Source organism: Equus caballus, chromosome X (genome assembly GCF_041296265.1).
Source record: "Equus caballus isolate H_3958 breed thoroughbred chromosome X, TB-T2T, whole genome shotgun sequence".
Lineage (NCBI taxonomy): Eukaryota > Metazoa > Chordata > Mammalia > Perissodactyla > Equidae > Equus > Equus caballus.
Genome location: NC_091715.1, coordinates 109101060 through 109128248, shown reverse-complemented (window position 1 = coordinate 109128248; position 27189 = coordinate 109101060). Strand labels below are relative to the sequence as shown.

Below are 27189 nucleotides of genomic sequence, written 5' to 3'. Positions count from 1 at the left end.
GTCAGGCCAGCAAGCAGGTTACACTAACAGAGTCTCTGGAATACACAGTAAACTCAGGCACACATGGCAGTGGGATTCAAAGAGATGACAATCTGGATGAGGAAACTACCTTTCTGTGTATGAAACACACATTTCAAAACACAGACCATTATACAAAAAAGGATAATCTACTTCAAGTTTATATATATCTATAGATACGTAGTTATAGATAGATACATTTAATTTCATTAAAATGTGGCTTTCCCTAAAACTTTCCATGGCCTCTCTTGTCTTTAAGGAAAAGTTCAAATTTTTGCTGGTCTCCAAAGTCTAAAATCTAAATCCCCAAATCATCTCTTGCTACTCCAAAATCCATACCCCCCAACGCGGATTTGGCTAGATTATGGAAATTATGGTAAAACCCAAAAAGAAGAGAGTAAGCTGTCATCAGAAATGACAAAGAATGCAAAATAATAACTACATTTGAATCATAATGATGTAAAAATATGCCTGCAAAAAAAGATCAGGAGAACATAAAATTTATAATAGTTGGGTTAAAGTAGTAGGGTTGTGGGTGATTTTTCCTCTCCACTTTCAAACTTATTTTTTTAAAGATAAATATATCTTCACATGCTTAAATGGTCAAAATGGGTCATGACCCTCCTCAGTGCACTTTTATCCGATTTTCTCAACACCGCATAACATCCAGCAATCATTTCTCCATAATGCCAACAAAATAAGTTTCAAGATGGAGAGTGAATTAATATATCTGCCAAGGTCCTTTTAGGAAAAGTCACACAGCAGGCCTCTAGATTCAGCAGAGACAACATCTGGGGAAGTTGGAGAATGGGATGTGTCTTTGGACTAATTCATTTTAAATTGTGATGATCCTGGGAATTGAAAAAAGAACAATGACCCTTCCAAAGCAGGAAAGAGGGAGGTAAAGACTAAGTAAACTACATACTCCAGACTTTTTCAGAGGTCACTTTGCATTTTACTTTTTACTTTTCTTAATTGAAAAATATATGTATGCATGCATGAGTATTCCAGGAACATTGTAGAAAGTGGCAGAGCTGGGATTTGTATCTGGATGAGTCCAAAACCCGTGCTTTTTCTAATAAGATAGGTGGCGTTACTGGGTTTGTTAAATTACATATTTGCTTTGGAAAATAAAACAGAGTATACCAGATTGGTGTTTTGTAAAATCAATCATTTTTAAATAGCTTTTTTTGTGTGTGGTGGTTACTTGTCTTCTCATGCAAGAACACCCATCACCCTCCTCCTCAAATCCCTGACAAATAGGTTGAAATCAGGATGGTTCTGCTTCCAGTGATTTTATAGATATCTTTTTAATTAACTTTGGGGCTAAAAAAAAGTAACCCATCATACAGATTTTTGTTTTTACATCATGGTAAGAAGTCAAGATCTAAATGAATGTCATTTACTTAGTTATATCTCTGATTTGTAAAATGTACTTATTTGGGTTATTTTAAACAATAAGAACACTTTTTTTTAAAGAAGTAGAAAGGTATAACTGGATTTTCCTGGCTAATGATTTAACTTGGGTCTTGTAGTCTATTGATTTAAGTTGTGATTAAAAGGTATTTGATTTCACTCTCATTCTCCCATATACCTCAGCTATAACTCAGGGCTATTTATGCAGTCATGGCACATGGTTATTTAAACATTTCATGTGTGTATTTCTTCTTTCCCTGGTGATTATAGAAACCAGCATGGGGCCAAAATGCTATTAGGTGTTTGACGAATTAAAGCATAGTAGTGTCATAGAAAGAGGACTGGACTTAGGAGCCAGACCCAGCACAAAAGACTTCAATATTCCTGTGAAAGAGTGATAACCTATATTGTTCTTGATACCATAAAGCAGTCTTTACTGCCAACGTGGTTTGCTCTCCAAGAATATAGGACAACTGCATGGGAACTTTCATGGAAGCTGAAATGTCTTAAAGATTTCATCTGTGTAATCTTCCCCACTCAACTCCCACTGTCCCCTGTTCCCTTCCTCAAGTTCATTGATTTAAGGATATAATGACAACACTACCATAATAACCACTTGGCATGTGTACCCTGATTCTCAGGTTACAAACCTCTTTCGTATCTCTCTGTTTGATCCTCACAACAACCACAACAGTGTACTGTGGCAATTACAATGATCTGCATCTCACAGATGAGTGAATGGATGCCCAGGGGTTTAAAGTAGGCTGTCCATGCCTCAGAGAGACAGTCCTAGAAACCACGTCTCCCACTCTCAGTTCTGTGTTATTTTTACCACCCTACACGTATTTCTCCTTTGGCTTTCACCAACCCAACTGGGCCCTTGAGTCACATGAGAAGCGAGAGGCTCTGGGATGGGGCTTATAGCAACAGAAGTAAACTAAAAGGCATATCTTCAAACTGTTCCAGTCAAATCTCAGATAAAGGGAACATTGATCATTCTCATATACCATTGAGTGTATAACGGAGTGTAAAATGGCACAGCCATTGACAATACTTAGAAAATTGTAAATGCATTTGCCACTTGACCAAGCAGTTTTGACTCAAGGAATCTGACTATGGATATACTCATAGAAACATGCCAAGATAAGTCCAAGTATGTTCATTGCTGAATCTAATGTAAGAATGAGAAAATCTTACATAAAGGACAACCTAAATGTCCCTCAATAAGGAAATTTTTAAATAAATTATGGTATATGTATATTTTGGAATATTATACATCAGTTAAAAAGAATCAAGTATACTGAATCAGGAAGAAATGGAGAATCTGAATAGATCAATCACAAGTAAAGAAAATGAAACAGTAATCAAAAACCTCCCCAAAAATAAGAGTCCAGGACCAGACGGCTTCTCTGGAGAATTCTACCAAACATTCAAAGAAGATTTAATACCTATCTTTCTCAAACTATTCCAGAAAATAGAAGAAGATGGAGCACTCCCTAATACATTCTATGAAGCCAACATCACCCTGATCCCCAAACCTGACAAGGACAACACAAAGAAGGAAAACTACAGACCAATATCACTGATGAACATAGATGCAAAAGTCCTCAACAAAATTTTGGCAAACTGAATACAGCAATATATCAAAAAGATTATACATCACGATCAAGTGGGATTTATACCAGGGACACAGGGATGGTTCAACATCTGCAAGTCAATCAACGTGATGCACTACATTAACAAAATGAGAAACAAAAACCACATGATCATCTCAATAGATGCAGAGAAAGCATTCGACAAGATCCAACATCCATTTATGATAAAAACCTTCAATAAAATAGGTATAGAAGGAAAGTACCTCAACATAATAAAGGCCATATATGACAAACCCACAGCCAACATCATACTCAATGGACAAAAACTGAAACCCATCCCTCTCAGAACAGGAACAAGACAAGGGTGCCCACTTTCACCACTCTTATTCAACATAGTACTGGACGTTTTGGCCAGAGCAATTCAGGAGGAAAAAGAAATAAAAGGAATCCAAATAGGCAACGAAAAAGTAAAACTCTCGCTGTTTGCAGATGACATGATCTTATATAGAAAACCCCAAAGAATCCATAGAAAAACTATTAGAAACAATCAACAACTACAGCAAAGTTGCAGGGTATAAAATCAACATACATAATAAATCAGTAGCATTTCTATACGCTAACAATGAACTAACAGAAAAAAAATCTCAAGAACTCAATCCCATTCACGATCACAACAAAAAGAATAAAATACCTTGGGATAAATTTAACCAAGGAAAACTACAAGACCTTCTTGAAAGAAATCGACGACGACATAAAGAGATGGAAAGACATTCCATGCACATGGATTGGAAGAATAAACATAGTTAAAATGTCCATACTACCTAAGGCAATCTACAGATTCAATGCTATCCCAATCAGAATTCCAATGTCATTCTTTACAGAAATTGAACACAGAATCCTAAAATTCATATGGGGCAACAAAAGACCCCAAATTGCTAAAGCAATCCTGAGAAAGAAGAACAAAGCTGGAGGCATCACAATCCCTGACTTCAAAACATACTACAAAGCTACAGTAATCAAAACAGCATGGCACTGGTACAAAAACAGGTGCACAGATCAATGGAACCGAATTGAAAGCCCAGAAATAAAACCACACATCTATGGACAGCTAATCTTTGACAAAGGAGCTGAGGGCCTACAATGGAGGAAAGAAAGTCTCTTCAACAAATGGTGCTGGGAAAACTGGACAGCCACATGTAAAAGAATGAAAATCAACCATTCTTTTTCACCATTTACTAAAATAAATTCAAAATGGATCAAAGACCTAAAGATTAGGCCTGAAACAATAAGTCTTCTAGAAGAGAATATCAGCAGTACACTCTTTGACATCAGCTTCAAAAGAATCTTTTCAGACACCGTAACCCCTCACATGAGGGAAACAATAGAAAGAATAAACAAATGGGACTTCATCAGACTAAAGAGCTTCTTCAAGGCAAGGGAAAACAGGATTGAAACAAAAAAACAGCCCACTAATTGGGAAAAAATGTTCACAAGTTATTTATCTGACAAAGGGTTAATCTCCATAATATACAAAGAACTCACACAAATCAACAATAAAAAATCAAACAACCCAATTACAAAATGGGCAGGGGACATGAACAGACACTTCTCCAAAGAAGATATACGGATGGCCAATAGACACATGAAAAGATGCTCATCATCACTAATCATCAGGGAAATGCAAATCAAAACTACACTAAGATATCACCTTACACCTGTTAGAATGGCAAAAATAGCCAAAACCAAGAGTGACAAATGTTGGAGAGGCCATGGAGAAAAAGGAACCCTCATACACTGTTGGTGGGAATGCAAACTGGTGCAGCCACTATGGAAAACAGTATGGAGATTCCTCAAAAAGTTAAGAATAGAAATACCTTATGACCCAGCCATCCCACTACTGGGTATCTATCCTAAGAACCTGAAATCAGCAATTCCAGAAGTTCCATGCACCCCTATCTTCATTGCAGCATTATTCACAATAGCCAAGTCATGGAACCAACCTAAGTGCCCAGCAACTGATGACTGGATAAAGAAGTTGTGGTATGTATATACAATGGAATACTACTCAGCCATAAAAAAGGACAAAGTCGTCCCATTCACAACAACATGGATAGACCTTGAGGGTATTATGTTGAGTGAAATAAGCCAGACAGAGAAAGACGAGCTCTATATGACTCCACTCATAGGTGGTAGTTAACATATGGACAAAGAGAACTGATCGGTGGTTGCCAGGGGAAAGGGGGGTGGGGGGAGGGCACTAGGGGTGAAGTGGCGTACCTACAACATGACTAATAATGATGTACAACTGTAATTTCACAAGGATGTTAACTTTCATAACCTTAATAAAAAATAAAAAATAATAAAGAAATAAAGATTAAAAAAAAAAGAATCAAGTATATTCCTATGTATTGAAAGAGAAACATACCTTGACACATTCTTCAGTGAAAAAATTTGTGGAACGGTATGTGTACTATTATTGTTTTTTTAAAATTTGCTGTGTGTGTGTGTTTAAGCTGGAATTATACACACCAAACTGCTAGTAGGGTAACTCTGGGAATTAAAAAGGTGGGAAAAAGACATGGATATGTGTGTGTGGCAGGGGAGCATTAACTGTTTTCTTTATATACTTCTGCATTATCTGTACATTTTTTACAATGAGCATATACAGTATTTTGCATGTAAGAACATTAAAAAGGGAAAATATAGCCTTCTTTGTCTTAAGACAAATCAAACTAAACAAACATCCCTGCTATCCCAAAAGGGCATTGAATGCCAGGTCAATGGTTCAAGTGTGGCAATAAAGGCTACGGTGCGCCAGTCTAAGCTGAGCCATACCTGGGCAGGCACTGGATGCAGGGCAGAAATGTACAAGGCACTGGGCAAAAGCAGCCTGGATATCCTGGCTCCCTTCCCATCCCTGCCTCAAGTCCCACAGCCAGAAATTGTTCCCAGTGGTAAACTCTGGGTCTCTGTGGCTCACAGTCTTCACAGATTTTACTGCCGCAGCTGCACTTTTAAAAAACTCCCCCCTCTTGCTCTGAATATAAAAAAACCTGGCTTGGCAGCTAGGGCACAAGGCATTGGCTGGGAGCACAGTGCCCACTCCTCCTTCACCAGGGCCTGATCACTACAACCTATTAACATCACTGTGGTCAGGACCTACTAGGCCCCTTTCTTCCTATTCCCTACTCTCATCATTGGGGGTCTAGCTCTCCTGTAGGATGCAACATGGTGCATAGCCTGCTGAGCAAAGAGCAAGGAGCCTCAGAGATGCCAAAAGGTCTCATCGTAGGTCCCTTAAAAACCAGAGGCTGGGGAAAGAGGAAAGCCCATGGCTAGGAAATCACCATCCTCTTGGGTCTTCAGAGTTCTGGCTAGGCAACCAGAAGACCCAGATTCTAGTCTATCCTCTGGCTAGGAAACCTTGAGCAAAACTCAGATTTCCCCGGGCTTTAGTTTTCCCCTCCGTGAAACTTGCCCTGCCTATCTCCCTGGACTCTTGTATGGAAGAAAATGGCTAATGGAACAAGAGTGGATTTAACAGATTTGAGAAATATACACCTCCTTAACAGACTTCATGAGTCCCAATTTACATATGTTCCCTCTATGGTGGGACCTTGGGAATGGGGGATCTCCCCTCACCTTCTTTCACTATAATTAGCATCCATTAGAGACCTGCCCTGCAGAACCTACAAGCTTTCAGAAGCCTACAGCCTTTGCCCTTCTCCCTTCCACTAGGGTGTTAGCAAAGGAAAAGCAGAAGGCAATTAAATGCAGGTGGCTCTGGATGAATTAATATGAGAATTAGGAAGTTCCTCTCCTCTGACTTGGTTTTAATTAGCCCCACTTTCACCATGGTCCTACATATCAAACCACATTATTTAATTGAGCTGATGCTCTGTTTGATTTTGCTCCTACGTGGATCATATTATACATTCCTTCCCCACACACTCTGATCACTGCACTGCCTGAACCTAAGTTAAACTGCAGAGTAAATTGAATTTGGAAAGTTGGTTTCATTGCTTTCCCTATTTTATTAGGAAAAAAGATAGAAGGAAAATGTGGAGGACAAAATCTAAGGGACAAAGAACCAAGGAGAGAAATGAAAAACCAAATCTTAATTTTTTTTTGGACCGGCTGGACTATGATGTCATGCTTTCCCAGCTCACTGTGATTGGCTGCTCAATTCAGCATCTGCTGAGAGCTAAAGGCTGATTATTTGCCAGAGATACAGACCCTTCAGAGAAGCTTTGAATCATTGCTGGTTGTCGTGACAACCTGGGCAGTGTCTGCTCCTGATAACCACATAATAAGGTTGTCAGGAACAGAAGTGCCCCCATCCCCACACCCAACCATCTGAAGTGGTGAGCAATGGAACATTTTTCTCAGGAGGCAAAATGGAAAAATCACCAACAGGCATGGTTGAGATCCCTCAAGATAATGTGTGTTAGTCAAATTCTGGAGAAAATCTCCTTCTTGAGGAGTTCCTTACCTATCATCTCCACGTCCCATCTGAACCACTGCACTTGCTATAATTCAGAGACCTGAGGAACAGGTGGTGGAGGGGTGAGGCATCTCTGCAACCCTCCAGCAAAGTTAAACAGAGGGAAGTGTGAGTGGAATGCTAAATCCATTAGGACAAGGCACATTACCTCTCTTCAAAGGATGCCACCATGGCCTTGTCTTGGGGCAATGAGGTGCATCTGTCAAAGATGGCAGGACATGGCCATACTCAGTCACCAAAGCCAGACACAAAGAGAGCATGAGGGGGCATGGGTTGTGTGTTTTTCTGCCTGCTACTTTCATTTCCCTGTGGGTAGACACTGCACTCTACATTATCTTGGGGCTCCAGATGTGCTTGAGAGGGAATATCAACTGTATCTTTGTGATACATTATTCATTCCTAGGACAATTTTATTAGCACCCACTAAGTGCAGAGCTTACAGCTGGGTGCTACAGATGCTACAAAGATGACCCAAACTTGGACCATCTCCTCAATGAACTTGGAATCTAGTTGGGAAGAAAAGATATATCCCCAAGTAACTGTGACACAAGACAGATGTAGGAAGTACTAAAAGGGAAGTCCAAAGTCCTTAATTTCAGATAGAAGAGAATCACATCCAGACTGTCACACTCAAGCTCCAATCCATCTTTCCAATTCTCCCAGCAGTCCTCCCTTATACCTCAAGTGTCAGCCCCATCAAACTATTATGTTTCTGTGATGTGCATTGACTTTCATACCTCTGTGCCTTTCTTTCCTCCTGCCCTTCTCTTTGCCTAGCATAACTTTCTCCCTCCTAACCCTACCTGGTGATATTTAATGTATATTTCCAGACTCTACTCAAATGAAATCTCATTGATGCATGAACTGGTTCCATATTTATAACCCCACAGGGATCTGTATCTGGTAGGCATGGATGTTGACTAACATTACTACTGACCACTGTATTCAAATCAAGCAGAGTCACATCCAGCAACATATAAGGGAACACTGGTACAACCAATTTTGGATTATCCCGGGAAGAGCATAGGTAAAGTCAGACCACGTTGAAAAAGCCTTATTTAGATAATCAACACAAACCTGTTCTTCCACTGAACATCTTCTATAACTTCTTATTATTTTGAAATAATTTAAGGCTCACAAGAAGTTGCAGAAATATTACAGGAAGTTCCCTGGTATCATTCCCCCAGTTTCCCCCAATATTTTGATATAGTGTATTGATTTTATTTTACGCAACCACAGTACATTGTCAAAACCCTGGGAATTGACATTAGTGTAATAGTACTAATTGAAATAAAGGCCTTATTCAGAATTCACCAGTTTACATGTACTCTTCCATTAAATCATTTACCAATTCAGCAAAAAGTAGCAAAATTACTAATAGTTAATCTGAGTGTCAACTTTTTTCTCAGGCCCATCCCCACTGAAAAAGGCTAAAACCTGGGAGTCAAGACTTGCTTGGGACTGAAAGAGAGAAAATCAGCTTGAACTAAGAAAAAGCAGCCCTGCATTAATCAGACTGAGAGGGCAGACAGATAAAGCCAGTTGCAAAGTTAACAGAAAACACTGTTTCTCCCAAGGTCATGCAGCAGTTGTAAAAGGCCATAACGACCCGCCACCTCCACTGAGTGACTACTGCTTCTTACTAGTGATGCCCCAGACTTGCTCTGCTATTTTCATTCATTACCGGGGATTCCCAATTGCTCAGCCCCCCTCACCTCATGGCAGTACCCAATTCCTAGTCAATACCTCCTTCTCCCAATCACGTCTCAGAAACGTCAATCCAGAACTTATCCCTGCTTCCTTAGACTCTCCTCAGAATCATTTGGGAACCCAAATGTTACAAAAAATATTCCCGCCTAACTCTTTTCATGAGTGGCATCTTATAGTTCCTCTGGAATGCACTCCCTCAATGCATTTAACTTTGTTGGACTACTTTCTTGTCTCTGGTAGTCTTTGGCTTATTAAGCTCTAACATAAATGGCGAGATAACCAACCCATGGCTATCTGTAAGGCCCGCTGAACTATCAGAAGTTAGTCACATTTCCTTAAATCTACCTGGAGTCACACACTGTGTCTAAAATTGTATGATTTACATAGTAGGTGCTTAATAAATTCTCACTGAATTGACAAAGGGTTGTCGTATATCAGATATGTTGGAATGGTACTAGATATGGGGCAAAAGCCCAGTGGGACAGTATTGCATAGAAGTTCAACATGCAGATTCGGAAATTAAACTGCTGGTATTCAAATCCAAGATTCATGTTTTAACAGCCTTGACACCTCAGGCAACGTATTCAGCTTCTCTGAACCTCAGTTTCCACATCTGTGAAACGGGGGACTAATAGCACCTCCTTCTTAGGGTAATTGGGAATATTAAATACAAGCTAAACGCATGTAAAGCAGGAAAACATTAAGGCAGTGGTTCCCAATTTGCTGCACTTGAAACCACCTTGTGATCTTTATAAAACACCAGTGCCTTGCCCCCACCCCCAGACATTCTGATTTAATTGGATGGCATGAATCTGGGCATCAGGGTTTTTAAAGATCTCCACAGGTTCTAATCTTCTCAGATTCTAATATGCAGCAAAGTTTGGGAACCACTAGATTAGGGATTCATTACTTAAGGATTATCTTTCCTCCTCAGGTTTGTGGGTAACCTCTCGCGATCTTTCCCAGAGTGTCTGAATTTCACGGTACCAAAAGTAGAATTGGGGAATCTTCCCAAGGGGCAGGCATTTAAGTTCAGTCCTCTCTGAGGCTTCATTCAGCTTTTTCCTGCAATCCCCACCACATCTGTCATATGGTTTGTTCGACTAGGAAAAGAACGTGGCCTTTTTCTTCCACGTGCATAGCAAAATGATGAAGACATTGAATTATTTGGGTAAAATTACAGCTGTATTTGTCTCTCTCTCTCTTTTTTCCCCTTTTCCAAATGTAACTCAGTCACACCTCAAATTAAGTGGTCTCAAGTGTAACCTTAAAAACAAAGTTAATATGGGCATGCAGGATTAGCTGACCATCACAGATGTGTTTAATAGACGCAGATCTCAATGTGCTGTTGTTCCATATAATTAAGCACCTGTTGAGCCTCATAATCAATCCTTATTTTGTTATAATCCAGGAACTCACTACACTCAATGTTCTGTGGTGTTCACTTGATCAAGTCACTTTTGGAAGGGGCATTTGACACAGCCTGCCCTCTTCCCCATCCCCTGCCTCTTTTTTAGGAAGATTGGCTCTGAGCTAACATCTGTTGCCAATCTTCCTTTTTTTTTTTCCTCCCCAAAGCCCCAGTATATAGTTGTATATCCTAGTTGTATGTCCTTCTAGTTCTTCTATGTGGGACGCTGCCTCCTCATGGCTTGATGACTGGTGTGTAGGTCCAAGCCCAGGATCCGAACTGGTGAACCCTGGGCCACGGAAGCGGAGCGCACGAACTTAACCACTATGCCACTGGGCTGGCCCTCTTCCCCTTTTTAATCATCCAGGAGAATACACTTCCTACTCAGTAAATAATAAATATGAATTAACTGATGAGTTTTAAAGGTCAGTTAAATAGAAGTTTAAAATATGTTCATGTTTATTTTTACAAGTGGTTCACCTCCCCCTCCCCTCCCCACTCCTTATTCGTTCCAGCTGCTAATATGGAAAATTTAACGAATTCTGACATGCTAGGCTAAAGTTTACTGCCAAAAATGAAAGGGGGCAGGTTGCTAGGCAAATTAATACTATAAACATAGGAAAGTGACAACCTGCTAAGGGAGTATGCTAACACGCGGTTTTTAAGCGCCACTCTAACTGCACTTTGCATTCAAATGACCAATATGCTAATTACAGTCCTTATCTGTTTGTTCAAGGCTTTAAGAGTCTCAGCAGCTCAGAGCACAGACCCCAGACAGCAGTTTGACTGCAGGTTTTGGGAAATAATAACATGGCATTTCTTTAAACATATTTTCAAATTCAAGCTTCTTACAAATCAAGATTGGCCTTTCCCCCATTCAGGGAATTAGTGAGGCTTAACTGTGTTCACTATGGTGCCGGCCCCCACAAACCCCTGCTAACAAAGGCTCTGACTCCTACTTGAGCACTGCCTGTTGGGGCAGATTTCCAGGGTAATTTGCCAGTTCTCTTTTGAAAGACGTGGGGTGTCTTTGTAAAGGGGATGGAGGTGTACTTTCCCACTAATCTTGGCATCCTCTTTGAGTCTTTGACCCTTTTTAATTTTCATCACCCATGTAAGGCCAGAAAGAACTCTTAACCTGGCTTTTTCAGATTTAAAGCAAACACCCCCTAATTCTGTTCTGAAGAGAGAGAGGTAGGAAGACAGAGCACCATTTCCCCTACAGTGCAGTTGAAATTATCAGACATTTCTCAAAGCTATGTTGAGGGTGGGGAGCTGAGGATTTATCACTCTTCCCCCCGGGGGGAGGGGATGGTGAAAGTATCCTGTTCTAGTTACACCCCACAGCCTTCAAATTCCTTAGATTTTTAATAAAATTTAAATGACCTAGAATCCCCAAAACAGCAGCCTCAAATAATAAATTTATTATTTTTTTTTTTACTATATTCCACTTTTTAAAAAAGCCTCCCTATGCGTGTGCACACACACATGCGTGTGCACGTGCGATAACATCTGAATCTTCTCTCTATAGTTTAAGACAGTGATGTGGACGTGACAGGCCTATGTTAAACAAAGTTATGAACTAGTCTTAGTATGTTCTTTCCCTTCCTGTGTTCCATCTTTCCTTTCAGGGACTTATCCCAGCCACCCAGAGACCCCGTGAGCTAAAGTTGCCACCTGTTTCCTTCCTGGGTCTGGGAAGGAGAAAATCTGACTGACTTCTCAGTACAGTCTTAGCGATTTCATTTATTAGTTTTTTTAGGTGTCTGCATTTTAGCAGGACCTTTCTTGCATGGGCAAAGCTTAAGTGAAAGGAATGAATTACAGAAGTGGAACTGTAGAAACCACTGCAGGTTTGGGGGGAGAGGATGAGAGAGGAATATTTTGGGTGGAGAAACATTGCAAATCACACTGCTAAGGAGCCCTTCCCAGACACAAGTTTGGTTTGATTCGAGCGCCCACCAGGGTTCTCAGTCATCAGACAGTAATCCACTCCATGATTTCAAAGACAGACTTTTGCGTTCATACATGGAAGCAAGACTTTTTAACAACTCCAAGAAGCTGAAGACAAAAATAGGGCTTTGGTTAAACAGAAATGTAAAATGCCGCACAGTGCTGATGACCCTCAGCTTTCTGGTTAATTGCAATCTGACCACATTGGGAGTGAAGGCCGGTCCCTGCCTCGTCTTTCTTTGCTGCCATGCATTTTTATGCAAGTCTATTTAGAAGGCTGGGGTGACAGTGGAGTTGGGGAGCAATCTCATGTCTACTTTAGCCAAGCCTTGGGATAACCTGGATTAAAACAGACTGGCTCAATTGAAAAACCATTTTCTGGTTTGGGGATTTTGGTTGGCTACAATGTACCACTTTATCTTTAAATAACACTGTCATTTTTAAACACTCAAATTCTCTTGTTTTAAAAATGACATTTAAAAATAATTCGGCACTTGAAGATAAGTTCAATGCTTTCTGCAACTTTTGGAAAACCTGCTTGTACTGAAAAAAACAATAATCAAATACATTCTCCTCTAAGAATATTCTCTTCCTGGCTCATTTTGGATGAACTCAGAGCCCAAAGATGTTTCTTCACTGGCCCAGAAAAATGGACTAGGCCATTGACCCAATAGCTCACTTGCAAAGCTCCTAGAGAAAGGAGTAGCAGTTTTCAAATAATTTACTGTGCCAAAACACATGAAAAAGGAAGGCACAAAAACAAAACAAAATAAAACTTCACACATTCCACTTAGTGAAGGAATAGTTTCAAAGTTTCTGAATCAGAAAGACAAACACATTATGAAAGGCTTAGAAGCTCAAAGACTCAGCTGCTGAACGAAGTAGTTTGAAACTACCCTGGGTGTGAACCATCCACAAACTCAACACCAGAGCTTATCATTTACTCTGCTAACCTGGAAAATGACTGGGTCTTGTCCATCCACATCACAGCAAGGGAGGCAGGCCCCAAGGAAGCAACCTAGAGGAGATGACGATATCTGATACATAGCTTGAGCTGAGGGTGGAATATGAAAATCCATAAGGTCAGAAGAAACAGAAGATAAGCAGCCCATGTTTAAAAGCTGCCGCACAATTGGGGCCAAACATTTAGAGCATGTGATTAATTTTATTTTATTTTATTTTATTTCATCTCATTTCATTTAACAGTCACTACTTCTCTTAGAAAGCACAGAGAAAAGAAAACTAATTAAATCCAGTGAATCAGTAACCTCTTGTGCATGTTATTTTATATGCAGTGGAATGATGTGGCTCTGAGCTAGTTTTCCTACAAATCAAGTCAAACAGGCCCGGTCCCTGCCCTCTGCATGCTCATAAAGACAGATAATCCAGGAAGCAATAGAAATGTGTGTGCAAGAAATATTGAACAAACATTGTGTGGTATCATGTAGCCCCCTGTGAATATTTCATGGACACATTTGAATGGACCAGCCAGTCAGATCTCAAGCACACTGCTGGGTTGTTAAATGCTGTATTTCAAGAAATGCAAATTAATTTTTAACATGAGTTTAATCAGGATGGGCACATCTGCAACCAAAAAGATAAAAATGATTTTGAAGTTGGTTTTATCCATGTCATGGGGAAAAGAGTTGACTGTCCATAAATGAAATAAATAAGATCAATTCTTGATAGCAAGGCCATGTTCACCACTTTCTCTCCAGTGCCTAGCACTCTGCCAGGCACCTAGAGGTGTGCAGTATTTATGAACCAAGTGAAAGACTTGCTGTATAAAGAAAAGAGTTGGTGCATGCAGTGGGGGAGGCACAGGGCAATGGTGGGCACTGCCTGGGTGAAGAATCCCTCCCTTGCTCACTGTCACGAGCATAGCGTTGCATCTTCCAGAATGAAAAAGCCAGAGATGAAGTTTTACATGCAGCAACTGATCAAAAAGGCTAAGAATCGACTGTGATGAAAATAGAAGAAGAAAGGACACAAACAAGAATATAATTCATCAGTTCAAATGTTTAGAGCATACTTAGGGCAGCAAAGGCAGAAGGAAAGGCACCACTTAAAGAAGAGGTTAAGGGAAACAGAAAGGGCTCATGTGAATAAATCAGGAAAAAGAGAAAGAGCTCAAAAACTAGACTTGTAACAAGCGAGAGAGGATATGGAATGAATAATGATTCAAGCCTATAAGAGTGGAGCCTTTTAAAAAGTCAGCATGCAGACAAATGAATAAACGAATTTAGGTGAGCAGCAAGTCGTGAAGGTCCACGTAAAAATAGCCATCAACCAGAATGAGGTAAGGGACTCCTTAGGAAGTGTGAGCCAACTGAAGGCAGCAGCTATGATATACCCAATCGTAAAAAGGAAAGGCCTGGTTATATTTTCTGTGCTGTATTCTGATTTATGGGAAATGAATCTCAAAAGCCAGAAGAAGAAAAACAAACAAGAAAACTTCATTCATCTGAGCTTACACAATTTAGCTTTGTGATAATCCCAGACCCGGGGTGGAATAAAGTTATCTTTTGTGTTTCCTACCAAAGAACTGTTTGCTAAGCAAATTATTAGTGTTCATGTCAGATGGGATTGAATGAGTTTGGGAGAAAATAATTTCTTTTAATTATTTCTGTGGCATTAATTTGTAAATCCATGTCATAATTATCAGTGTCTTATTCAATTAAGAAGCTTTCTTAATTAACAACTATTATGTATCAGGAAGCATGCTAGGCATGGAAGAAACAAAGATAGAACTATACCTGTACTCCCTTCCCTCAAGAAGCTCATAGTCAGAGATCAAAGGTGGAGGAAGGGGATTAGAGGGAAATATCATCCATTTAAAATCATTACTGAATGTCTACCATATATCAGGAGAAATGCAATGTAATATTGGACATATGTAACTTGCACTTCCCCATGCTTAGCCAGCATATGGCTGCAAATGAATTCACCTTAATAGTAATAACTCAAGTAAAACTGGTTTCCTCTTGACACAGTGGAGAACAACAGAAAATCTTTTCTTTTTCCTTTTTTTCCCCAACCAATTATTATTGCCTCTCCCTTCCTCCAAACTAACATTACAAGGGCCAAATGGTGAAGCTAAATCCCAAGAAGAACCTGCCAGAATCAGCCCCTGCTTCTCCACCTTCATCCCACCCAGAAGGTCTTCTTTATAATTGGAAACTTTCCAAGAGCCACTTGGTGTCTATACAAAGCTTAGCTATCTAATACCCAGGTTGCTCCAGAAGACATTTTGAACCTTTATAAAATGTTAAGTCTCAAGTTTCTCCAGGCCATACCTGACCTTGATTACAGGTGAGATCACATGCACTTCAAAAACTCACATGTCATGACTTGTGTCCCCACCCGCTCAACAGAGGGCCTCACTTCCCCTTAAAATCTCCCCAGTTATTTCCTAAAGTCCTCAAGAACAGTCCTTTTATGCTGTTCTTCTACTCCCTCTCTCCTCATGAATGTCAACTGCCAACAAATTAACTGAACAAATGTTTCTTAGTTACTATGTGCCAGGCACTTGCCCAGTTGCTGGAGATCCAGTGAGGATTGTGACAGACAGGAGAGTCCCTTTTCTTAGGGAGCTTACATTTCTAATGAAAGACAGTCAGTGGCAGCTCCCCACCCCCTGCCCCAGCTGCTGGTGGTGCCTCTGGCTGTGGGAACATGGAGACCCCTGCTGGAGTTGGGCGTGGATTCTGGGGTACTCACAGCTGCAAACCTGCGAGGCATCTAAATGATGCTGCCTTCCCATCAAGAAGCTTTGGCTGAAGCCACTGATGAGTGGCTACCAAAATGCCCCCTTTCTGTTCTGTGCCACACTTTATCACTTGGACACTGAAACAACATTGCTTCTGCCCTGTGTCTCAGTGAGGCCCGTGTGAAAAGAGCAGCTTCAGCTTCTTGCTATAGCAACAACCACTCCCTCACAGCCCCTGCTACCCCAGCTCAGATTTTCCAACTTGGTTCGTGTGCCTGGAGAACAAACACCATCATGTCCTACCAGATTGCTCTTTCACCCCCACAGCCCTAGGTTTCTGACACAGTCCTCTTCATAGCACTTTTTCCCTTCCACAGATCATCTGAAAAAAATGGACATCTGGGGATCTTCACACACCCAGATGTGTCTGAATCTTAACTTAGAGTCAGCAGAAACCCTGCTACACATAATGTTTTTCACGCAACCCTTAGAATAATCTCATGAAATCAGGTACAATTCTTCAGTCCATTATCAATAATTCCAAATTCCAGAAAGCTCTGAAAACCAAACCGTTTTTTATAATTTTCCTGCCAAAACTAAAACGGTGGCAAAACCTATGAGGCTCTCTCAGTGTAAATATTCATGTTTCATTGCAGAAATATTGATGTGATTGATTACTGGGTTCTCTTTCAAATCCCTCTGAAAGTGTTGTATACCATGCAGTATTTTTAGAATAAAAAAAAATATTGAACTATGAACCTTTTCTGGCCCAAAGTCTTTTAGATAAGGGGTTGGGAAACTATTTCCAAATCAGTTTTATAGATAAGGAATCTGACATTCAGAGACTTGGCCAAGGTCACAAAACTAACAAGTGGTAGAGCCTGGAGTAGAATCAAGGTCTTGCTGATTTCTACCTCCTTGAGATTTCTAGTACACTAGTTTGGCTGGGAGTTTATGTAGAAGACAGGGTGTGCAGGTGGATACTGAAATCAGGAAAGGTTGAGACCAAGTAATCAGACACATCTCTTCCTTGCAAAATTTGTGTATCCGTTAGTTAGCCACATTGGTAATATCATTTGTCACAATTCTACCCTCAAAAGAAATTATTTTCTGAAAGTAAGTTTTAGTGCTGCTTTTAGAAAACTGACAAAAAGTTAATGTGAAAACTCAGAAAGAGGATCCATTTCTAGAGGATTCCATGGTGTTTATCACTCTACTCTCTGGCAAGGGCATATGGACTTGCATTAGAAAATTTGAACAGTACTATTTGCTCAGGATAAACCATGTGACCAAATAGGCCACACTCCAGAAATGTGACAGCTTCATGGTATACTCCTAACACTTTAATAACCATAATTATAAGAGTTGCTATTTTTGAGAATCTACTAGGGATGAAAAACTCTGCTATTATACTTTACATCATTTTATTTAATAATACAACAACCCTGAAATGTAGTTAGAGATGGTGATGAAGATGATGATGATAATGATAATAATAACAATGCATTAAATCTTTACAATGTGGTAGGCATTGTGTGGGCTAAATTCTTTATGTGGATTACCTCAATCCTCACAACAAATCTGTGAGACATGTACTATTATCCCATTAAAGATAGCGAAATTAAGGCACAGAAAGCTTATAGTAATGTGTCCAATGCCACACAGCTAGTTAAGTAGTCACTATTTCATAGTGGAGCAAGGCTTAGAATCTAGTTCTATTTGTTTCCAAAGACCAATATGGCCTCCGTGAACTGGTTTCCTCAATGGTGTATGTGAGAATTCCCCAAAATACCTTAACATCCAGCTAAATGGCATAAGTATGCAACAGTCTGTCCCATTATGTTGGGCCACTTACATGGGTTCTGGTGTCTGATATGCAATCACACGTTGACTGAGAGCCACCTGATGACTACCTGTGCCCTGTGAAGTATCATCGGAAAGAATATTTTAATACAGACATCAAAGTGTTGGGAAAAAGGCAGGCTGCATGTGAAAGAACCACGTGCAGCTCCACAGGCTCGGGGAAAGTATTACTGCATTAAAGGATACAATAATTCTCTACAGGCAAACAGGAGTGAGTCAGATCTGCCCTCAATTATGGGAGTTGGGAGTGGAAATTCTCCCCACTAGGTGCCCAGCATGTAGCAACATGGTCAAACTCTTTAGAAAGCATCATCAGATCAAAGAGTGACCAGGACAGACTATCACAAAGTAGGCAAAGTGCAAACAGTGGCAGGCTCAAGTATGATGTCTTCAGATGGCCCTGGGACTACAAAATGGCATTTTCTGTGGGTCTCAGTTGCCTCACCTGTAAAATGGGGATCATAATAGCATCCCTAGCTGAAGGAAGGGAGCTACATCAGATAGCCTCTAGGTCCTTTCAAGTTCTAGGTTCTACGATTCATTTGAAAGAGCCATTCATGAGGTATATTGATGACTACCAGTACACAAAGGACTTAACATTAGATTAAAACATTCCTGTGCTCAAAAAAAGCCTTTATTCTTCACTCCTGCCCCAAGTTCAACCTGAATTGCAAACATTTTCGTGCAGTGAAGGAACTGCAGAGATTTTCCTGCAGCAAACGTAGCTCAGCCTCAGAAAGGCAAGATGTCTCCATTTGAGGCATGCACCGACCTAGACGCATGACTGCAACCATTGTGAAGTCGCAGAGTCCTGGTAACCTCACCGGAAGCACACACAGTTCTTGACTAAACTACTTTCTACATATAGATGATCAAATTCAGCAGTGTAAAGATAGGGGCTTCACAACAGCTTTGGGTTGGTGCAACTCCCCTGGAACCTCAGCTGGTCTGTTTTTTTGTTTCAGGGTTACCTTGTGCCTATATAATACAAATCATTTTGTAATGGCATGAATGAGTAGAAAATTGATCATAAAAAAAGAAAAAGCTAATAATCTAGTGCACTGCATAGGGGGATCTGGCAGGGGGGTTAGCAGAATGCAATGTCAGGTCCCATTTTATGCTGCACTGTCATTAATGATACAGAAAAGAGGAGGAAACAAGCAGTCAGATTCAGTCTGCAGAAGAGCACAATTAGGGGTTGTTAAGGAAGCAAGGACATTAAAAACAATGAATGTGGGCATGAAAACAAAATTGGGTCCAGTTGGGAGGAAATGGCTCTATTCACCTAGAAAACAAATTAAACCCCACCATTCTTGGGATGTATGTATCAGGCGACAATGGGGGATTGGCAGTAGCAGTGGGAAGGAGAGACCATGAAAGCAGTCTGAAGGAGGCGCCTGTCTTGAGATATGATATACAGACCCATGTCACAAGGCAATGAGACTGTGTTCTTATAGATAAGGTACAAAGGGAGATGAAACACCCATCCAGACTGTTAAGCAGGAAAAAAATGTATTTTGTTTTGGTTGTGTTTTATTTTGCTAAGAATGTCTGGTCTTTATCCATTCCATTTATTCTTTCAACAAGCATTTACTGATGCATTTGTTTTGCTTAGCTCTGTACAAAGTACTTTTGGAACTACTGTGGAGCCAGGTAAGATGCAGTCCCTGACCTCGAGAAGCTTAAAATATAAGTGGAAAGGCAACAAAACTACATAAGACTTATAAACATAAGCAAAGAAATATCACAGGGTACAAGGTAATATACAAATTATTCCCTTTTCTATGGACACTGTGGGACTCTTCGAACGAGCAAGAAGGCAGTGGTGCTGAGTAGAATAAAAATTACCCAGAAGTCCTAGCTTCCATGGACAGATGAATTGTTTTTTTTCTCCAGGACAGGACTTGGAAGATTCTACTTCCTCAATCCCACATGACCTATAAGATGTGCCCATAACCAACCAGCCAGGACTCTTCAGTGTATCTACAAACCACTAGAATTAGATGAGTCAACATGGTAAACGTGTCCTGCCTGGCAAAGAGGGCTCATAACGCAAATATCTTCTCTCCAACCCTGAAGAGGAAGCTCTTTAGGAAAGGAGCTGCCCCTCTCTCAGTGGATCAGCTGAATTTTGGGGGCTGACATTCAGTCTTTTTTCTCATATCCCCAAATGCTCACCCCAAGGTGGTGCTGAATATAAAAAAAGTCAACATCACACTTCCTCAGATTGGGAAACAGGCAGAGACACACAGGGACAGACAATTACTGTTTGTATTGATTGAGGATACAAATTCAAAATCCAGCCATGCAGGACTCATAACAATTATAAATCATCAATAAAAAGATAAACAACTACCCAACTCCCATCACACAGACCCAACACAATACAGTTATGCATCGTTTAACAATGAGGATACATTCTGAGAAATGCATCCTTAGTCTATTTTGTCATGGTGAGAACATCAAACAGTGTACTTACACAAACTTAGATGATATAGCTTACTACACACCTGGACTATATGGTACTAATCTAATTGGACCACCATCGTACATGCAGTTCATTGTTGACTGAAACATTGTTACGCAGTGCATAACATGTATAAATTAATTTATGGGTATACACCTAGAAATTAAAAACACACACTCCTAAACTCTTGAATAAAAGAGGAATTTAAATTGATATTACAAATGCTTTAGAACTGAATGACAGTGAGAGCAGTACATGTCAAAGTCTGTTGAACGCAGCCAAGACAGTAATAAATTCACTTATTAGAAAATTTTAAAAATGGAAAATAAAGGAATTAAGTTATCAACTCCAGAAGTTATAAAAAGTACTGTAAAATAAATCCATGGAAAGTAGAGGGAAGAGATTGATAGAGATAAAATCAGAAAATAGTGAAATAGAAAACAAAATAGAGTTGATTCATAAAACCAAAACTTTTTTTAAAGTCAAACCTTTATATTAATATTAAATATTAATAAGGAAAAAGTAAGAAGGTACAAATAAATACCACCAGGAAGCCAAACAGGGTCATAAATACAGCTACCAAGGTTTATTAATAAGATATTACGTAAGATATACTACGTAAAATTTTAAATTAATGTGTTTCAATGGGAAAATTTCTAGGAAAATACAAATTACTATAATTTACCCAACAAGAAGTAGAAAATCATAGAACAAATTTAAAGCATAAACAATTTTATCTTTCCAAACCTTTAAATCACAGACAACTCCCATTTTGTAGAAATGGTTCCACAGTACAGAACAAGATGAGCTGTTCCCACAAATTGAGTGGATAGGACAAGAAAGGAAAAGGAAATTATAGACCAATCTCACTTATGAATATAAATATAAAAATCCTGAAGCAAATAGAATACACCAGCTTATTAAAATGATACATTATGCCCAAGCAGGGTTTTTCCCAGAAATGTAAGGATAGTTCAACCTTAGCAAATTTATGAATATAGTTCACTACAATGACAGATTAAAGAGACAAACCATAAATCATCTCAACAGATGCAAAAAACCCACATTTGACAAAATTTAATACCCATCCATGATAAAAACCCATAGCAAACAAGGAACAGAAGAGAATTTCCTCAACAAACCTTTAGAAAACTACCAGGAGGTAATATGGTTACAAGCACAAGCTTTGGGGTCATACTGCCTAGGTTTGGATCTTAGATTCATCATATCCAAGCTGTGTGATCTTGGGCAAATTATTTAATCTCTCCAAGCGTCACTTTCCTTATCCATAAAAATGAGGATAATGATGGTATCTTCCTGATAGTATTCATATGAGGATTAAATGATATAAAACATATAAAGACACTTAAAGAGTGTCAGGCAATATTAAGTACTCAACAAACATTAGTTGTTATTAGTAATACTTATTGACAAAAATTAAGATGAGAAACAAGACAAGCATGGCCAGTATTACCACTTACTATCCAATACTGATGTTTTAACCAATGCAATAAGGTAAGAAAATTAAATGAGAATAATGACTAGAAAGCAAGAGACAAAAATTGCTGTTATTTACAAACAATATGGCTATATAGAAATCTGAGACAGTCAATTGATAAAATATTAGAACCAATATTAAAGTCCAGCAGAGTGATTAGATAAAATATCAGCCTACAAAAATCAATAGCTTTCCTATACATCAGCAATAACTTATTAGGATATCCGATAGAAAAAATATCCCATTTACAATAGCAAGAGAAACTATAAAATACTAGTTATGAAGCCCTGAGCAAGTTATTTACCCTCTCTAGGCGTCAATTTTCTCATATGTCACATAGCTAAGTTAATAGTACTTACCTCATAGGTTTATTATGAGGATTGAATGAGACAAAGCATGGAGAGTACTTAGCAGTGTTCTCCCTGACATAGACTATGTACTCACTAAATGGTAGCATTATTACTACTACTGTTATTATTGTTGTTTTAAAATTGTCTAATTTTCTTCCTCACAAAGTCCTGGTGAAAGAGGTATGACACAGACCATCATTCTCTTTCTGCAAATAAGAAATTTGTCATAAAGAGTAGGGGAATGGTTTAGCCAAAGTAGGAGCAAGTCAGAGCCCAAATTAGACACACCATCTGGTTTTCGCTTTAAACAACCAAGGGTCTCTGATATTCAGAGCAGTCAACAGACTAGCATAGTTTAGGGTGTGTTGGTCTATAGCCTAGAGCAGTCAGGGAATTGTGCTCTTCCCCTTGCCAACAAAATCCCTAAAAAAACAGGACAAGCCTGGAGTTATTCAGGAGTTAAATCAAGTCAGTCTCTTAAATTTAAGAAGATTGAAATAATACCAAGCATCTTTTCTGACCACAACAGTATGAAACTAGAAATCAACTACAGGAAGAAAACTAGAAAAGCCACAGATATGTGGAGGTTAAACAAAATGCTACTGAACAATGATTCAGTCAAGAAGAAATCAAAAGAGAAATTTAAAAAAATACCTGAAGAAAAATGAAAATGAAAATACGACCTGGCAAAATTTATAGGATGCAGCAAAAGGAGTTCTAAGAGGAAGGTTTATAGCTATACAGGCCTACCTCAACAAACAAGAAAAATCTCAAATAAACAATCTAGCAGTGCACCTAACGGAACTGAAAAAAGAACAAAGGAAGCCCAAAATCAGTAGAAGGAAGGAAAGAATAAAAATCAGAGCAGAAATAAATTAAATAGAGACTAAAAAAAAAAAAGAAGAAAAAATCAATGAAACTAAGAGCTGGTTCTTTGAAAAGATAAAACAACATTGACAAAGCTTTAGCTAAATTCACCAAGAACAAAAGAGAGAAGGCTCAAATAAATAAAATCAGAAATGAAAGAGGAGAAATTACAATGATATCTCAGAAATATAAAAGATTATAAGAGAATACTACAAAAAAGTATACGCCAACAAATTGTATAATTGAGAAGAAATGGATAAATTCTTAGAATCATACAACCTTCCAAAACTGAATCAAGAAGAAATAGACAATTTGAATAGATAAATCATCAGTAAGGAAATTGAAACAGTAATCAAAAACCTCCCAAAAAATAAAAGTCCAGGACCAGATGGCTTCCCTGGTGAATTCTACGAAACATTCAAAGAAGATTTAATACCTATCCTTCTCAAACTCTTCCAAAAAATTGAAGAGGAGGGGAAGCTTCCTAGCTCATTCTACGAAGCCAACATTACCATGATACCAAAACCAGGCAAGGACAACACAAAAAAGGAAAATAACAGGCCAAAATCACTGATGAACATCAATGCAAAAATCCTCAACAAAATACTAGCAAATCGAATAAAACAATACATTAAAAAGATCATACACCATGATCAAGTGGGACTTATTCCTAGGATGCAGGGATGCTTCAACATCCCTAAATCAATCTGCATGATACACCACATTAACAACATGAAGAATAAAAATCACATGATCATCTCAATAGATGCAGGGAGAGCACTTGACAAGATACAGCATTCATTTATGATATAAACTATGAATAAAATAGGTAAAGAAGGAAAGTACCTTAACAGGATAAAGTCCATATATGACAAACCCACAGCTAATATCTCAATGGAGGAAAAACTGAAAGCTATCCCTCTAAAAACAGGAACAGACAAGGATGCCCACTTTCATCACTCTTATTTAACATAGTATTAGAAGTCCTAGCCAGAGCAATCAGGCAAGAAAAATCAATGAAAGGGATCAAAACTGGAAAGAAAGAAGTGAAACTGTCACTATTTGCAGATGACATGATTTTATATATAGAAAACCCTAAAGAATCCACCAAAAAACTTTTAGAAATAATAAATGCATACAGTAAAATTGCAGGATACAAAATCAACATACAAAAATCAGTTGCATTTCTATACACTAACAACAAAGTAGCAGAAAGAGAAATTAAGAATACAATCCCATTTACAATTGCAACAAAAAGAATTAAATATCTAAGAATAAACTTAACCAAAGAGGTGAAAGACTGTACACTGAAAACTATAAGACATTGTTGAAAGAAATTGAAGAAGATGCAAAGAAATGGAAAGATATTCCATGCTCTTGGGTTGGAAGAATTAACATAGTTAAAATGTCTATACTTCCTAAAGCAATCTACAGATTCAATGCAAACTATCAAAGTTCCAATAATATTTTTCACAGAAATAGAACAAAGAATCCTAAAATTTATGTGGAACCACAAAAGACCCTGAATAGCCAAAGGAATCCTGAGAAAAAAGAACAAAGCTGGCGGTATCACACTCCCTGATTTCAAAATATACTACAAAGCTATAGTAACCAAAACAGCATGGTACTGGCACAAAAACAGACACACAGATCAGTGGAACAGAACCGAGAGCCCAGAAATAAACCCATATGTATATGGACAAATAATTTTTGACAAGGGAGCCAAGAACATACAATAGAGAAAGGAGAGTCTCTTTAATAAATGGTATTGGGAAAACTAGACAGCCATATGCAAAAGAATGAAAGCAGACCATTATCTTATACCATGCACAAAAATCAACTCAAAATGGAGTAAAGACTTGAATGTAAGACCTGAGACCATGAAATTTCTGGAAGAAAACATATGCAGTACACTTTTCAACATCGGTCTTAGCAGCATATTTTCAAGTACTACGTCTCAATGGGCAAAAGAAACAATAGAAAAAATAAACAACTGGTACTACATCAAAATAAAAAGCTTCTGCACAGCAAAGGAAACCATCAACAAAATGAAAAGATAACAATTGGGGAAGATATTTGCAAACCATATATCTGATAAGGGGTTAATATCCAAAATATACAAAGAGCTCACACATTTCAACAACAAAAAAAACCCACAACCCAATTAAAAAATGGGCAGAAATTTCTCCAAAGAAGATACACAGATGGCCAACAGGCACATGAAGAGATGTTCAACATCATTGATTATCAAGGAAATACAAATCAGAACTACAATAAGATATCACCTCACTCCCGTCAGAATGGCCATAACTAACAAGACAGGAAATAAGTGTTGGAGAGGATGTGGAGAGGAGGGAACTCTCATACACTGCTGATGGGAGTGCAAACTGGTGCAGCCACTATGGAAGACAGTATGGAGATTCCTCAAAAAATTAAGAATAGAACTACCATACAATCCAGCTATTCCACTGCTAAGTATTTCTCCAAAGAACATGAAAACATGAATGCATAAAGATATATGCACCCTATGTTCATTGCAGCATTATTCAATAGGCAAGACTTGGAAGCAACCTAGGTGCCCATCAAGGGACAAAAGGATAAAGAAGATGTGGTATATATACACAATGGAATATGACTCAGCCATAAGAAATGATGAAATTCCGTCATTTGTGACAATGTGGATGGATCTTGAGGTTATTATGCTAAGCAGTATAAGTCAGAGGGAGATCAAATACCATATGATCTCATTCATAAGTGGAAGATAAAAACAACAAACAATCACGTAGAGACACAGATTGGATTGGTGGTTATCAGAGGGGAAGGGGGGAGGCAGGAGGGTGAAAGGGGTGATTAGACACATGTGTGTGGTGATGGATTGTAATTAGTCTTTGGGTGGTGATGTAATCTACACAGAAATCAAAATATAATGATGTATACCTGAAATTTATATCATGTTATAAACCAATCTTACCGCAATAAAAACTAAAAAATAAACCAAGTCAGTCTTGAGAAGTGTTGAGGGGTCTACAGCTTGTTTTTATGTCTAAGGAATCACTGCTTTTGCAACGAATGCACAGTTTCACATGCTCACACTTCCCTATAAGAAGAGATGACTGGTTTAGCAGCAGGGGGCTATTGAAGGCCTCTTTGGGGAATTGTGGTTCTCTTTACTTAGGTTCAAATAATTTAGTGATTGTCTGCTTGCAAGTCACTGGAGAGAGATGGATGTAGAATAAGATAGTGTCTCTTCCCTTTCATTCTGAGGCTTTTCACAAAGATTCCATTCAGTACTTCATTCTAATAGATAATATTTTGTGAACCCTGAATTTTGCTAGATTCTTTGCTAAGCATTTCATACATATCATCTCCTTTACTCATCCCAATGACTTTTGAGGTAGATACTATTTTTATCTTCACTCGGCAGACAGGAAACTGAGGCCCAAAGAAATTAAGTGATTTGTCCCAGCTCACACAGCAAGTGAAGAAAGGGGCTAATATTAGAATCCAGGTCTGTGGACACCTAGCTCTTTCCACTTGATCATAACCTGACTAAAGAACACTTTGTTCCATTCTGCTTTCCAGGTATTTCCCAAAGTGGGAGGGAGAAAGGTTCTTTTGAGGAAAGCACCTGTTAGGCATTTGGCTCCAGCCACTAGTTTTTCCTAGGGTAAGAAGCATGAGTTTCTTTTCAGGTACCAGGAGCTGAGGCTGTCATATGGCACTGCAAACAGTATGGCATGGAAAGAACAAAACCAGTCAGCCCTAAGTGGTGGTTGCCATGATGACAGGATGACAGTCTTCAAGGGAGCGGCTTTTCTCTCCTGAGGC

General features: G+C 38.9%; 1 protein-coding gene across 12 annotated transcripts in view; it reads right to left on the bottom strand.

Annotated features, from left to right (window-relative positions):
• The window catches only part of PAK3 (p21 (RAC1) activated kinase 3), a 257986-nt gene that overhangs the window by 120293 nt on the left and 110504 nt on the right, over positions 1–27189 (bottom strand). The window lies entirely within an intron of this gene.